The sequence below is a fragment of the Athene cunicularia genome, assembly GCF_003259725.1.
Source record: "Athene cunicularia isolate RWA chromosome 1 unlocalized genomic scaffold, athCun1 chr1_part1, whole genome shotgun sequence".
Lineage (NCBI taxonomy): Eukaryota > Metazoa > Chordata > Aves > Strigiformes > Strigidae > Athene > Athene cunicularia.
This window is the reverse complement of record NW_020799091.1, coordinates 90,250,057-90,265,681: the sequence shown is the minus strand read 5'-3', so window position 1 is coordinate 90,265,681 and position 15,625 is coordinate 90,250,057. Positions and strand designations below refer to the sequence as shown.

General features: G+C 38.2%; 1 protein-coding gene across 2 annotated transcripts in view; it reads right to left on the bottom strand.

The window, feature by feature from the left end:
* SYTL5 (synaptotagmin like 5) overlaps positions 1–14,283 on the bottom strand; it is a 91,872-nt gene extending 77,589 nt beyond the window's left edge. For both annotated transcript variants that reach the window (XM_026844362.1, XM_026844371.1), the window contains exon 1: positions 14,071–14,283. The gene's annotated coding sequence lies outside the window, so the exon portion shown is untranslated. The remainder of the gene's footprint in view (positions 1–14,070) is intronic.
* Positions 14,284–15,625: the final 1,342 nt, after the last annotated feature.

The window sequence follows — 15,625 nt, the reverse complement described above, 5'->3', positions numbered from 1 at the left end:
GTATATCAGCTCGTTGTTGCACACAGCTCATGCTCTTCAGCCTACCAGGCACTCTCAAAAGGATTCATGCATGCACCTTGTCTGGGGTACACTAGCTTATCTTCCAAGAAAATCTAGGAAAAAATGCCTCCCTACACTATAAACCCAGATGGTTGAGGAAGAGAAAAGGACAGAAATTTTTCTGTGACATGTTCCACTATTAGATCAAGTGATCTTCCCAGTCCACTGGTAGTGAAACACCACTCATGAGCAAATGCTGCCTCTCATTTCCACGTGTAGACTACCGGGTACTGATAACTTTCTGGGTCTGCTCAGAGACTGCACAGGAAGAACCTATCAGGACTGGAAGTCTGTTATTTTGTGACAGAACAACAAGCCTCCTCAATTTTAAAAAGGTGCAAGATTTTGACTGTATCTACATCTTTATTCCTTCTTTTATCATTATTGCAAATCAGCATGCTCAAACGTATATCTTTTCCTCTTATTTAAAGCCCCTAAAGTAATGTTTCCAGAAACCATAGTAAATAAATGCAAACAAAAAAAGAGGTCTTGGCAAAAACACTTTCTGATCACCCCTAGTTAATATTCTGTAGTAACTCCTGCCTTTACCACTTGTGAATACCAGTATTATTCCAACCCTCAACAATTAAGCTTGTGTGTGTGCACAAAACCCTTAGGCAGTCGTTGCTATATTGTGAATGTTATCCTAGAATTCTTCACGAAACAAAACAACCCCCCCTAAGGCATAAAGTCTTAGGCACAGCCTGCAGTACGACAGCAGACTTTGAACTGTTCAGCACCTTAAAAATGTGTCAGTTTTTATTCCACTCACTTAGCAATATGAGAAAATACAGAACCACAGATACTATTTTCCACAGGACTCCTGTTCCATTCAAGACACAGGAAAGATAATAGCAAGGCAGCTGCCCAGAATTTCTTTCAGGTTTCACCATTCAGCATATATATATCCCATGCCTCATTTGTAGCACATTTTCTCACTTCTGAATACAGAATTAATACAAGACTCTACTTCTATTATACTTCTACACATGTATCCAAGTACCTTACAAACACTGATCTACATAGTATTTTTGATACATTACCTTAAGTTTTAGATAGAAAAAAACAAAATCATTTAAATTAATGACAGGACAGCAAACACTTGGGCAACTTAATATATCTTGATGGCTGGACACTCCAGCTACAGACAGCCTTATTTTTCCAGTATATTGAGCATCCATAATCCCATATGATTGTAAAGAAACTTATGGATTCCCATAACCTTTGAGTGTCAGGCACTGAAGTATTAAATATTTCACCTTGTTAAAGAGAACAAGAACCCTTCACTCATCCTCTTCTTTCCTTGCAAAGGCCTCCCTATGCACTCCAAAAAGCTAAAAAATGTCTTTTTTAGGGGGGAAAAAACCCTCACATTTACTCACTACATATTTTTAATATGTATATGCACATATACACACATCACTGCAGAACTGTAGAGCAATGATTCTAGTTGTGAACAGGTAAACTGATAAACTGGAAAACTGGTTAATAAGCAACATGATTAAGTTTCTATATTCAGATTCAATAGAGCATCTAAAATCAACCGGAAATCTGAAACTGTTCTCCGCAAGATTTGTTTAAAGGCAGCAGCACTATCGTAAAACTAATCATTTCCAACTAAAGGATACCAAGAGACACTAAGAAAGTCAGCCCCAGAAGCTAAATGGCCTTTCCAGCTGTGAGATGACATCTTGGAAGACAATAAGGAATACATATTTCTGTAAGCTTTTTTTTATATAAGCTTTTCAAAAAGATGCAAAACCAACCCAAAACAATCAAAGTACAGTTAGAGTAAATGTTATTAGGACTGTATAACGCACAAGACGAAGCAGTAAAATCCACCTAACAACATACATTACAGTTTCAAGCCACTGTTTGAAAGCAGAAAATATAACCAGAAGTTAACAACGTAAGATTTATTTTTGCCACACATCAGCTACTGAACAAAAAGCATAGCCTCGTAAAGAACACACCTCAGGCTATTAAAAGCATATCAAAAGGATAAAATATTCTCCTCCAATCTGGGGGGACTGTATGTAGTTACAGATTATTGAACCTTTTACTTCTCAACTGCTTCAAACTTAACCCAAAAAACTACAGACCAAACCCAACAACAACAGAGGCTAGACTGATCCTTTTCATCAACCTGCACTCTCTCTGTAGGGGTAATTCAGTGTTAAATACTTGTTAAAACTAATACCTGAAGGCCACACTGTCTTTGATACTTTAATCCACTACTAAGAAAAGTGCAAGATTTCACTGACATAGTATTTTAGATCACCCTTAGAAAGGGGAGTTCTTTCCCCTCTTAAGTGAGAAGTCCTAGAAACTCTGTTACTTTTAGCAAACATATTTAGCTTGACAGCCTTCCTTCCTTCACTCCTTCATCTCTTAAATCTATAACCTACCTGTACAATACTGAATAATGTCTTAAAAATGGAAGCATCATACACTTCGAAACAATACAGAACAGCAGATGGAAGGCCTTTCTGATTAAATTCAGTATTGTTTAGCAGCCCATTTGATCGTGCAGCTCTGCAACACACTTGTGCCAGTTCATAGGTTAAACACAGTTTGAATTCAAACAGTCACAGGGAGACCACAGGATGCAGAACTGTTTGCATACAACATCCTCAGCAAGGTTTCCTGCCATAAAGAAACATGTGGTGTTCAGGCAGGGAACACCACTCCATTAAACAACAGTTTAAGTGTTTCTTAAATTAAATTAGAGCTTGGGCACTCTCTTTGGTGCATAACAGAGGGAAAAGGGGTGCAGACTGAAAGGTACTTTCCTATGAAAAGGATCAATCTTCAGATCATGGAATTTTATGACCAAGACATCACAAATTAACTGATATATTTTGGCTGTTACCCAGCAGATGTGGTAAACTAATAAACAGATACAGTTACTACAGCAATGATCACTAATCTGTGGAAAATGAGTGGATGGCCTCTTTCTACTGTATAGTTTAACATTGCTAGCAGTACACCAAAAGACTCAGTGCATGAAGACACTGAAGTTCAACCAGCTTCAAAAATAAATACAAAATCTTGCAGGACTGGCATGCACGTAGAGTGATGGTGGTATGTTTTTACTTTTTTCATGCTACAGTAGGATTCTCATGTCCCACTGCTGCAATGGGCTATGGGCACTACAGAAAACCTTAGGGAACAAATTTTTTAGTTTCACATGCATCAGTACAAAAAGTTATCCCAAGAGGCACTCCATTATGTTAATGAAAATCCAAACCATAGTTAAGTCTCTTATGCAAGGCTTACTCACTCACAGTTCTTCAGTGTCACCTGAAAAAATCCCATTTTCTGCATACAGCTTGAATGCAGATGCAACATCAGTTCATACAAAAAGGAATTAAATTACTTCTTTATATCAATGACCTAATTTCTCAACAGCAGAAACTATTTTTTAGGGGAATTTTATCACCAGAAATGCAGACCTATCAAATCTCACCTATAAGAATCATTCAACTCCTATCTAAGGATCTCTTATGGTTATATCCCCTTCACAGCAATCCAAGTGCTTTCTCCTAATTTGTGAGCTTGCATGAACAAATGCAGCTGGTCAGCTCACCACACACTGGGCAGATGAAGTAACTGGGGAGGATAAAATTTATTGTGCAGCACCACAATTGAGCACCTTTCCTGGGTCATAACACACTAGGAAGCCCAATCCCCAGCTGAGTTTCCCTGTGCAGATCCAACCCATCCAAACGACCTGATGTGTACAGGAAGCATCCATCTCATGGCTCAAGGCAGAGGTATGTGTTCCTGTGACATGACAACAGACACAAGCCTGCATGCTAGAAGAAGAGAAAGAAGAGGTCTGGAGATGGCCTGGGTCAAGGACACCTTGCCCACATGTGTGCAAAATCTGATTTGTTTCACTGGGCCAGACTAGCATCTCCCTGGGATTGCAGGCAGATCAAGAAGCAGCTGTCTCTGGCTAATCACTGAGGAACTGGATGGGAGATGATCTCACCCGTGGGATGCTCTCCTCATTCTTTGTGAAGGGAATGCCAGGATACTGAGAAATACTGTGTTTAAAACAAAAAATAATAATTAAAAAAGCTTAATTGTTTATACACAGTCCAAATGTTTGGAAACAGAGAAGTCCTACCCATAAAGGCAAAAGGAAAGGCAGTTAGATTTCCAGGTCTCTAGGTGTGGACTAAAATTGGTTTAATAAATGAATCCACTGATCCTAGATGTATTGAGTGCAGGCCTTATTGCTGTTACAAACCACCTGACAAGAAGATTAGTCACAACCTATTGTGGAGACAAAGGGAACAGAAGTATCTGAATGCTTTTAGACACTGGAACATACCCTCCAGCCTGAAGAAATAGATGAGAAATCAGGATTAAGTGATCACTTCATTGCTAGCCACAGATTACTCAGATTACTCATTTTCCATGCTGCCGCAGAACTGGGCAAGTGGGACTCAGACTGTCAAATTCACCAGAATGCTGGGAAAAACATAATACTTATATGCATTTACATATATATCATCACATGAAACTATTCTCAAAATCCATTCATCAATTTACATGTTCTAACATCTTGCTTGCACTGAGCCCTCTGAAATTTTCATCGGTTTTTCAAATATTCCCTTCTCCTGCAGTAGCAGGCAAAGCTTACTACAATTCATTTAAAGGCATTCAAAGATAAGGCAGGTTTAAAATTATTTGGTGCTCTCTAACTCTTCAGTCAGATTGTATCTCCTCAGTAATTTATTACAGAAGCTTCTAAAATAGAAGTTCTATCAATGCAAATAATTTCCATGTAAATTATTATAAAATCCCAAAATTCTTAGGAATTTCTTCAACGCTTTTGTTCTGTGATACACTGTCATGTAAATCATCAGCTCACCACTGCTCGTGAGAATCCCTATCACCATGTAAAAACACAAAAAGTGATAATCCTCTGAGAGGAACAGCAGACTGCTACTAAGAAGAAACTGTTTCCACCACATGTAAACCACAGCAAATCTCTTAGTTTCTCTGTACTTCAGCTCCCAGCATACACAGGGACAACCCCTTCTCTTGCCTCAAGAGGTTATCTCAAGGAAAAAATATATCAAGAAACATGAGGCTCACTGATATTATGGATATACCAGACATATCACCAAAATGCACACATTATGTCAAATTGCTGAAGTTACCCATTTATTTTCTGTGGCAAATGGGGTCCCTTCTTTCTTGGTTTGCATATAACATTAGGTGGGTCAGGAAGCCTTTCCATTAGAAACTGATCAATACTTTTTTTTCCATTTTTATAATGGAAATGATCCTTTATAAGTCATTTCCCTAACAACTTTGCCAAGTTACCTATCAGAGGGGAAGTTTTCCATGGTACTCACACTGATATTTTGGGACATATCTTAGCAAAATTTTCTGAAAAGAGCAAGTAAAAATTTGTGAAATTCCCATTTTCACAAATTCATATACAAGTTGTAGGACAGGGACTTCAAACTTAAAGAGGATAGGGAGCCTTTTCTATCAGGGAATATCTTTTTGCATATGCTGTTAAAATTTATCTGGTTAAAACCACATTTTAAGCTTGTAGAAGAAGGCATAGCTCATACAAGTTTGATAAAGACTTGCTAGAGCTACCGAATACATGAAGACAGAAATTTCACAAGGATTAAATTTGGGCTGATTCTAGGGGAATGGGAAGGAAAAATAAAAACAAGCCACAAAATAAAAACAACCTTTTTTGCAAAACATACTGGGCAACCTGATCTATAAGAATCACTAGTCATGCCACTTATAATATATCCATATCAACTCATTCCATCTTTTCCCACCCTTACCAGAAGGGAGGGTCTTTCAAGACTTCCATAAACATCTGTGCCACCCCTTAAGTGATGAAATTCAGGTTTCTGGAAGAGCTGAAACTGCTTTGCAAAAAGAAGGAAACATACCCAAACAAATAATTCATTTGATGACTTTCTTGTCTAAGTCAATACTATAAATGGTTTAAAAGTTAATTAAATGGGTAAATTGAGAGAGCCAGGCACTGAAAGCTAAGACTAATACCCTGGGGTATCAATATAGAAACAACTCCATTCAGGAGGTTACACAAAATTCAGAAAACTCGCTTTGATATTTAGACTTCTATTGGATCTATTAGTTTTAATAATCCAAAAACAAAAAGTTAACTGAGGAAGCATAAGGGCCCTTGTTCCATTTAGTTATGGAGAACTGTGGGCAGAAAAATGAATGTGATATTCAGTGTTTGTCCCATTCCTTCTGTTCCTTCATACTCAGAAACATCAGCCTACCTGGATTTTTCTTCTGACCTAATGCGAGTACTCTTATGCTTTGCTCTCAGAGAACATGAAAAACTGCACTAGCATAGGTCATGAAACCTCACTTCAAAATATTGCAGTTAATGGTTGCAAGTCTTAATTACTATTCTGCTGTTTTCACCTTGGCTGACTGCTCTCCTTCAGTAAGTGGGTAACCTGTCTTTCTTGTTTTCCTTTTGGTCACAGCTTCTCCCCACCTCCATGAGGTCTCCAGACTCATATATACTTGCAGTCTCTTAGTGTGGCAGGTGTAGCAGTAGCTTGGCAAAGTAGTCACTCTGTCCCTTCGTGCTCTACTAGAATAAAAGAGTGTAGGACTATTGTACTGGGGGTTCGAAAAGGGACTCTAAGGGTGAAATAGAGCTATGTAAAAATTATCTGGCTTTGCTAAAGCTTGAGTCAATTATTTTGAGTTTCAACCATCATGGCTGCAACAATCATGCTGTTCAAGCTCACTCTAGTATAAAACCTACTCAGATCCATTCAGTACAGATTTTGTTCCAATCCAGAACTACCACAAACCTTGAAAAGCCTACTTTGATTTTCAAGCTTGTCATTAAAATCTGACCTCATGAACAAGTGCATATCAATTTCACATGATTTGAGTTTTCATAGAAGACTGAGAACTATCAGCCTTCAGCAGATTTCAAGATGTGCAGGGGTGCACATGTCCATGTGTGTGAGGGAATTACCCATATAAATTTGTGTCTGGAAGGACACTAAAAAGGCTCCCCTCATCCACTGGGCAAGACAGAATTCTTCATGAGAACAAAAAGCCCAGTTTAAATTGCTTTAAATACACAGATTCAGCTCCTCTAGTAATATAAACTGGTATGGCTCTGCTGAAGGAAAAAGAATTGTCATTATATTGTTCGGTTCAGTTCAGTTTGGCTCCGCTTCATTCTTAGTTTCCCTCAAACTCACTTTAATACAATGTTTTGTTACAATGGTTAAAGGAGAGAGAAAAAAAAAAAAAGTCTTAGGGAGCCAAGGAGTTGCTATAAAGAAGCACAGTCACTGAGCACATTAAAGCATACTCTTCCTCTACTAGAATCACTGGACACCTTTTCAGCTAAAGTCCACTAAGAAGTGTAATTGATAATATTTCTGTTTATTTCTAGAGAATCCTGGACTTTTCCAGGACCACAACAGCATTTCATTACGACACTGTCATGATCACTACGGCTCAACTGTTTCTACAGATTGTCTCATGCTGATCTGCCATCTACATTTCTTTATATTATAGGGTTTCAAAACATAGTTGGAGTAGTCAGCCTCTACTACTGAAAATCATATTATTGAAGTGCCACAAAATCCCCAGGCAGAAAGTCAAAATTATGCTGTACTATGCTGTGTATTTATGAATCTACATCCTCAGACTCCAGTAGGTATTAACCAGAGGTACAGCAGTAATAAATTGGGTGGATCAACACTTTGGGATTCCTTAAATAATAACAGAAAAGTTGTAACGTATTAATAGTCAATGCAAAGAATATGGTCACGGTCCCTTAATTTAAGGGTGCAGAAAATTTATAATACAAAAGGAACTGGCATTTGTCTAATTCACAAGCATTTGCTTGAATGCTGACTCTGACCAATTGAAAGATTCTCTGTATTTTTAGGGAGCCATGAACTCATCTCATTTTCTTCTCCACTACCCATATTCACCAGTAAACAAAGACTATCATACCACAGGGAGTATACTTTAATATCAGAGGTATTTTCCACTGCTATTTTAAGATACTCTTTCAAAAGAGCAAGTTTCTGTCTATGCTAGGTAGCTTTTAAGGGCAAACCACAAACTACTTAGGTATATGAGGTCCTTCAAAACTAAATAGAGAAACCCATTGGCAGGCAAAGAGAAATCTTTCTAAACCACAAAACAGATTGTTAATTGTGACTGGCCTCCTGCTTATTCCCTCCTACCCCTTGAGACAGGATATTATATAATCCTTCTGCTGTTACTCTTTTGCCTAAAAACTGCTATTTGGGTACACATGTTAGTATTGCAGTAAAGGAAAATACCTTATGATCTCATAAGAGAATGACAGAATTATTTAACCCCAGGAACTCAAACATAACACCATTTTAAGATGTCATATATGTATTTTTAGTGCCTTCCTTCCCAAAATGATGTTCAAGTATCTGCTTACAATACTGAAAGAAGAATATCTTGCTATGTATTTTACCCTTTATGATTTACAGGTCTTTCGATTTCCCCCCCCCCCAACCAAAAAAATAAGTGGAAAGATAACAGTGGGAGATCTTACAATGACAGCAAGGCTCAAGAATATTTGCAGTAATGGAAAGAAAGCTTTCAGCCCTCTCTCACGTAATTTATGCACTAATAACTGAGCATTACTTCATCACTGTCCTCAAGCATAACTGTCAGAAGACATTTGCATAGTTACCTAACAAAAAAATTCTGTTTGGGAATCAACTCGAGAGAGTTTTCTATGTATAGGAACATACATGTATTAATTCTTCTTGAATTAACAAAAAAGGGAGAAGTTTTGATTACACAAGCTGTTTATAGTGGAATAGTTTATTGTAAATACTGTGTGTAATATGTGGTTTTTTGATTGCTCTGTACCAAATGAAACTTCTAGCTTTTGTTAATTCACGACCATTGTAGATGGTCAATTAAAACCATCTACAATCTTACTGGAAGCTGAAGGATGTGGACAATGAACAGAAATCCTTTAGAACATTTACTACACTAGAAACACCTGCAGCAATCATCAGCATTATCCTCACTAATTAGTGAGAAGGCTTCTGCAGGTATTAACGTTCATGTCTTCCATCAAGCCTACAGCCTAACACTGAATTGCTTTTACTTCGTAACACAGTCTTAATCATATTTGGCAACATGATGTGGCAAGCTAACATTAAAACATTTGCACAAAATTAATCAGAAGTGAGTTCATAATTTCAATTCTGATATTAAAAAAAATTACATTAAGTAAACACTTCATTGAGAACGTGCACGTTGAAAACTCATGTCCCCCAAATCATTCTGACATGTTTCTGCTCCCTTCCACAATAGAAATGAAATGTCATCACCAAGGTCACGTTCAAAGTGATTTCAGGGCTAACTGCAAACTAGTGCCAAATCACAGATTGTGTCATTTAAAAAGAAAAAAAAAAATCTTAAATTTTGATCAAGAGGGACTTGTACTTTATCATGGGATGATACTGTTTAAACAATTCCCTTAAAGATTCTTCCAATCATAACCAAAACAACCCCCTGCCTAAAGACATACAGGAAAAACAGGAAATCCAAAGGAATGTTATTTCTAGTGTGAAATGCTGACAGACCAAATACTGGGAGGATACGCAGTTAAATTCACCTAGAATGGCCTCCATTCAGGTTCTGCACTTAGAAAAGCCAAAGCCAGACAAACGTACACTAATTGAAGCACAGCGTTTACAAAGATACCAGCAGCACCACAGCATGCAGAATTCCTCATACCCTAGTCGTTCAGGGCACTCCCTACTCACCACAGCACCAGCCAGATGACATTGTATTTGCACAGGTTACTCATACTTCTCCACCCTTCTTTGCTGCCATAATCACTTCACAGCAGAAGCAGAAAATACCAAGGAGGTATAGCTTTCATAGCTTATTGATTTTCTGTCTTACTTAATAAATCGTTATTCTCCAGTGCATTAATGATTTTTCTTCTCCTGACTGCATCCTACTTATTCATATTGTTCTAACAGCAAGGGTTTCAAAACTAGACAAGGTTAAAACCAGTCCCATAAAAAACCTAGCTATGGCTGCATTATTTTTTCCCCTCTAAAATTTAACACTGGTAATAACAATGGAGAGGGCTCTAATCTAGATACAGATGCCAACAGTTAATGGACATTTTTAATACTATATTGTCTTAATCTACTTTAGTCTACTGTGTATTTTATCCATAGACCAAAGGGACAGAAGTACTCCTGAAGAGAAGTATATACCTGTACTTCAACTCCAGAGCATGACAAAAGTCAAAGAAGCTGTTTTTACACTTAGCAACTGGGAAAAATTTTACAGAAACAACAGCTAGTGTAGAAAAAGCTGTTAGAAAAAGTGCCTTCTGCAATGCAACATATTGCTGCAAGCATCCATATTGCAATGTTTGACCATTAATCTCCAATGTAAAACCCAAATATGTTTTGAGTCTATGAGTTTCGAGAATACTCACTTTCATCATATTTCAGTCTTCTGGATTACTTTGCACAATATGAAGAGTCCCCATTCCCAATACAAATCTTACGTTCTCACCTGTCCATGTTAACACTCTCAATAATGCAATTAGTACTATTGTTAACAGTAATGCCTACAGTGAATGAATGGTAATTCCTACAACAGATCTTCATTTAATTGAATGTATGACTCACGCTTCTCTTAGCCTTCTAAACAGCGCATATAAACACCTGGCATCGTATTTGTTAGGATAATAACCTATTTATTATCTTTATCAGGTTTAATATTGCAAGAATGGGAATTCAGTTCCTTGTTTCCTCCATTTTTCTCTTCCCCAACCCACCATGTGCTAGGGATTTTTGTGTCAAGCTTCAGGAAAAGGAATGGGGTTTTACAAGGAATATTAAGTACATCCCTTCCTAAGTCTGATCTTTTCTGGAGTTCTGCAATGGCCCCAGAAATAAGGAGACAAGATCAGATTCAACTCATACAGTTGCTCAAAAAGCCATCAACTGTGCCATGTACTAACTGCAAATGAAAATCTTCAAATGACAAATGGCTTGCTTTCAAACAGTGCTTTCTCCCAGAAATCTGTCTAATAGCAGAATCCTTGGAAACAGTGTTCCCATGGTCATGGATGTTTGCTTCTGTGGTGTTCAGATAATACCTTGCAAATTCTGTACCATACATATAAAAAACACATTTCCTTGAAGCTCAACTATCCTGTTCAACCCTTGGAAATGCGCTGGTGCTGTATACAATTCCTGCATTGTCCCCATCCCTGTAATACATTACATAAAAACTTTGAGACATTCATGCTGCAAACACGTTTTCCTCCGATCTGCTGATACACTGCAACTTTCACAGTTTGCGAGGCTGTACAGGTAAAAGGTATTAATCTAATCCAAAAGTTACCAGAGTACTAATGGTGAGAGACTAGTAAATTCAGCTGCATTCAGATCACAAGTTATCCCCACACAAAATGCAATCGCTCCTAAAAGCATTCTTCATCACATGAAATCACTGTGGGGAAAGGCAATTTCTCACAAAAAAACCCTGACAAATTCACCTGGAACCAAGATAGAGAGCAATTGAAAAGAGAACTTACTTATCAACGATGAGGAATCGTTGAGAATTTAAATGTTCCAGAGATGCATTGAAGTCAAGATGCAGTGCAACTCTCTTAAAAATAAATAACATGCTCATTTATGGAGATTCCTGTTAATACGCATTTGTGGAATATAGTACAAACCACAGTGAAATTTTGTTTCATTTCTGATATCCAATTTTGTTTCTAAGCAATACAAAAAGCATACCCAGAGAAAAGTTACAGTGAAAATAAAAAGGTACAGATTAATTTAATTATTAAGATATTTCAGTGCAGGCTGAGGTAAAGATAAAAAATAAAACAAAACAAAAACAAAACCAAGCAAATTCAGCTCCTGAGCAATTGATTCTGCTCTCAAGCTGTGCCACAGCATATGGAAAGCCACACAGAATGGGGCCACGCAGTCACACCCAGGACAGACTAAGATACAAGCTTAAAAAAGACTTTTTTTTTTTTACAATAGAGCCAGACTGTTTGGAACAGGAAGAAGGCAGAAGGCTTCATTAGCATTTATTGTATGTATATGTTTACATGGTTTTTCTATAGAGAATAGATAAGAAAAGCTACTCTAAATATCCAAAAAGAAATACATATCAGCTTCCTGTGCCTACCACAAATACACCTCCTACCTACTGCCCTTGTTCTCAAACCCATGCTGTTCTTTAAGATCTAATCTTTCAGCTGTTCTTACCTCTTCTGCTTTCCTAAGGTTCCAGGCTCTGGGACAACACATCAGCATGCTCACCCCTGGCATAAAGGAAGTTTGGTTAGGAGACAGAGTAAATTCAGTAGACAAGGCAATAGCAATAGAACACCAGGGAACAAAGTGCTCGGTCACAGAGCAATCCTGCGCTGCAGCTGTCTTCAGCCATTGCTTTATCAAACAGATTCCCTTGCTCCCTCCCCACCCTGCAGGACCAAAGTTCTTACTCACAGACAGCAGTTAATCATCAGATATGAAATTTGTCTCTCTTGGTAAGGAGACTTAGAGGAGACAACATTATGTAATAACATGTTTTGTAGACAAGCAAACAACTCCATGACTGCAACATCACACTGAAAACCATTTAATAAGATCCTTCATATGTACCGTTATTCCACCCTAAAAAAATACAGCTACAGCGTTTTGGTTAAATAAGCATTTCTCCATCCCAAAAGAACTTCAACTACTATGAAATCTATAGAATTCCAAACATGATAATAAGTATTTCTTAACAGTAAACGTAGTGCTGAAGACAGTGTAGAAACATGAACATGTTAAATCAAATGTTAATTTAAACACCCCAATTTTGTCTGGAAATCATACTCACACACCTCCAGCCTTACATTCCTCAAACCTGACTCAGATCTACATACAGCTACTCTTACTGCAACTCTCACCTTCCAGATCTTCACTGTAATTGCTTAGATGCAAAACAGAAGCACAGAGACCCCTGGACCTAATGGCATCTGGGGAAGAAGAACATATACGAAGAAAAGAACATATGTAGAGAGTATGCTCTCAGAGATGACACTGCTTTCCTGAGTATATGCCTAATACAGGCAATAAGGGTTCATTATGATCACCTGTTCCAGCCTCTCCTACATACAGCCCATAAGATTTCCCCATACTAAGTCATGGTTAGAAACAGAGAAAACATCCTTGGTTTAAAGTTTTTTAATGATGAAAAAGCTTTATGAACTTGTTAGTCTAGTGAGTGCTGCTATTTTTTAAAAAATGCACCCTCTGTCTAGTCTCAGGATGTCCAACTTCAAATTTCCAACACTGCATGTTTTCTCTCTTGGGTAAAGATCCTGTTCCTCACCTTGACATTTCTAGGCAATGATCCAATCACTTCTTTCATCCTTTTGGATCCACTCATCATACGCTCTGAGCTGTTTTACAGCCCGGGGCTTTTAAATATTTTATACTGCAGTGGGCTGCACCTTGCACACAGATCTTTCACCTGTAGTGCATGCAGCAAAACAGTAACACTTGTGCACCTCAGAGGTAATATTCCCATCTGCTCCTCCATCTTCTCACATTCATGTAAAACGCTACTCCCTGGCCAACTGCTTGTCAACCCTCCCAAGCCTTTCCAAAAATCACTAACCCTGGGGCACAAGAGTCCCCTAACTTACTACTCCTTGTGGTATGACTCCACACTGGGTATGCTGAAGTGCATATGGGCTAGCTGCACTCAAGAACTGTAAGTGACCCAAACTGCGTTTATAGAAGTGGCTCTCAGCCTCCATCATCTACTCCTTTCATTGTATAGTCCTATAATAAAGTGGAAGTATAATAAGGAGCCTACGTTTTTCAAAACAAAATCCTGGAGGAAAACTTTAGGTGGCACACAGCTGAGAGCTGATCTTCACATGAGTGCCACAGAGCTACTCACCTGCTCGGTGATGAAGAGGACAACGCAACGCCCGTTCCTTATCAGCCCATTCTACCGAACAATATCCACAAACCGTGTCGCTGACGGGCGAGAATCCCCACCTTCAATTTTCATAGTAACGTACGCTATAAAGCATTAAAAAATAAAACCCAACCAAACACACAACGACCTCCCGGCGGGTTACTGAGGCCAGAGGCACCTGCTCTCCGGAGGGGGAGGAGCCGGGACCGCGCCGCAAGCTCCCCCCTCCTCCGCTCCCTCGAGTCAGTCTCACAGGCGGAGAAAAAACAGACTTCAGCACTGCCTTCATCGATTGGAAACTTATGGAACCCACTGCAATATGAGTGTCCTATTTCTGCCTATATTTTCTAGTGGTTTGAGATCTTTTATGTTCTGCATTTTAAATTAAGGACTTTCTGGCATTTCTGTAAAAAGGCTCCCTGTTCAAATTTTAATGTGGCTTGTAATACTGATGTGTTTCTCTCCACCACCACTGAAAAGGGGAGAAAAGTCAGAGTTATGTTTTGAAAATTGCATGTTTCCATGCGGTAAAGAATAAGAAGGCAAAACAACATTGCAAGAAGAAATACACTAACTGCTGCAGAAGCAATAGCACCACTACATTTCTTTAAACCATTCCTCAGCTTGTTAAGCGTTCCTTCTTGAAACGAAGCAGATTTACTAAATCATTTTTATGCCTGCTGTTTTAATTTCATTAAAACATAGTTAATTTCATCTGAGAGCGTTCCTTCAGAATTTCTGCTTGATGAGCATGTGACATATGGGGTTTGTTCAAATTCAACATAACCCTGGCAACTGTTTTTTTCAGTGTGCATCAGAAACGTTCATGAGATCAGTGTGACCAAGTAGCCGCAGGATTGGGACCTACCTGCTTTTCTTGGGACTTGGATTTTGTGTTTATAACGTTAGTATTGGGCTGCAAGTCAGAGGTTCTTGTCCCTGAGCTTACTTGTCACACCATTTTTATTTATGCAACACAAAGAGGTTTTCTTACTGCAAAGCCAAGAAATTTACCTCTGAGAGAAAAGCAGGAGTTTTCAAGCTCCATTCCAGGGATTCACTGTTGTCTTAGCCTTCTCTTCCTCTCCAATGCTGAACAAGTGTCGTCAAAAGCAGGAGAAGGATACAGAAAATGTTATACAAGAAGAATGAAGCCTTCTCTTGTACAAGAGAGGAACATTTTGAAAAGGCAATTATTTAAGGTTCTTCTTAATGTTATTTACTACATTAAAATTATGTCACAGTCTTAGAAATTAAAAAGGGGGAAACAATGTTGTTAGCTGTTCTGAGACAAGGTCAGTGAAAAGATTTAGAAAAGTGCGTATTTACAAAAAGCTTTTCAGGGTAATTACAGTGTCTCCTGTTCTTTTTAAAGAAGCTAAAAGTGGACTTAGAGATATCTCAAATGTATTGACACATTTGTACTTCTCTTTCTCACACACATTTGTATTTCTCTTTCTCACATCATAAAATGAGGAATCTATTTACTTGCTCCTGCTTTTCTTTAGTCCACTGAAAAGAAGAATAAGAGAAT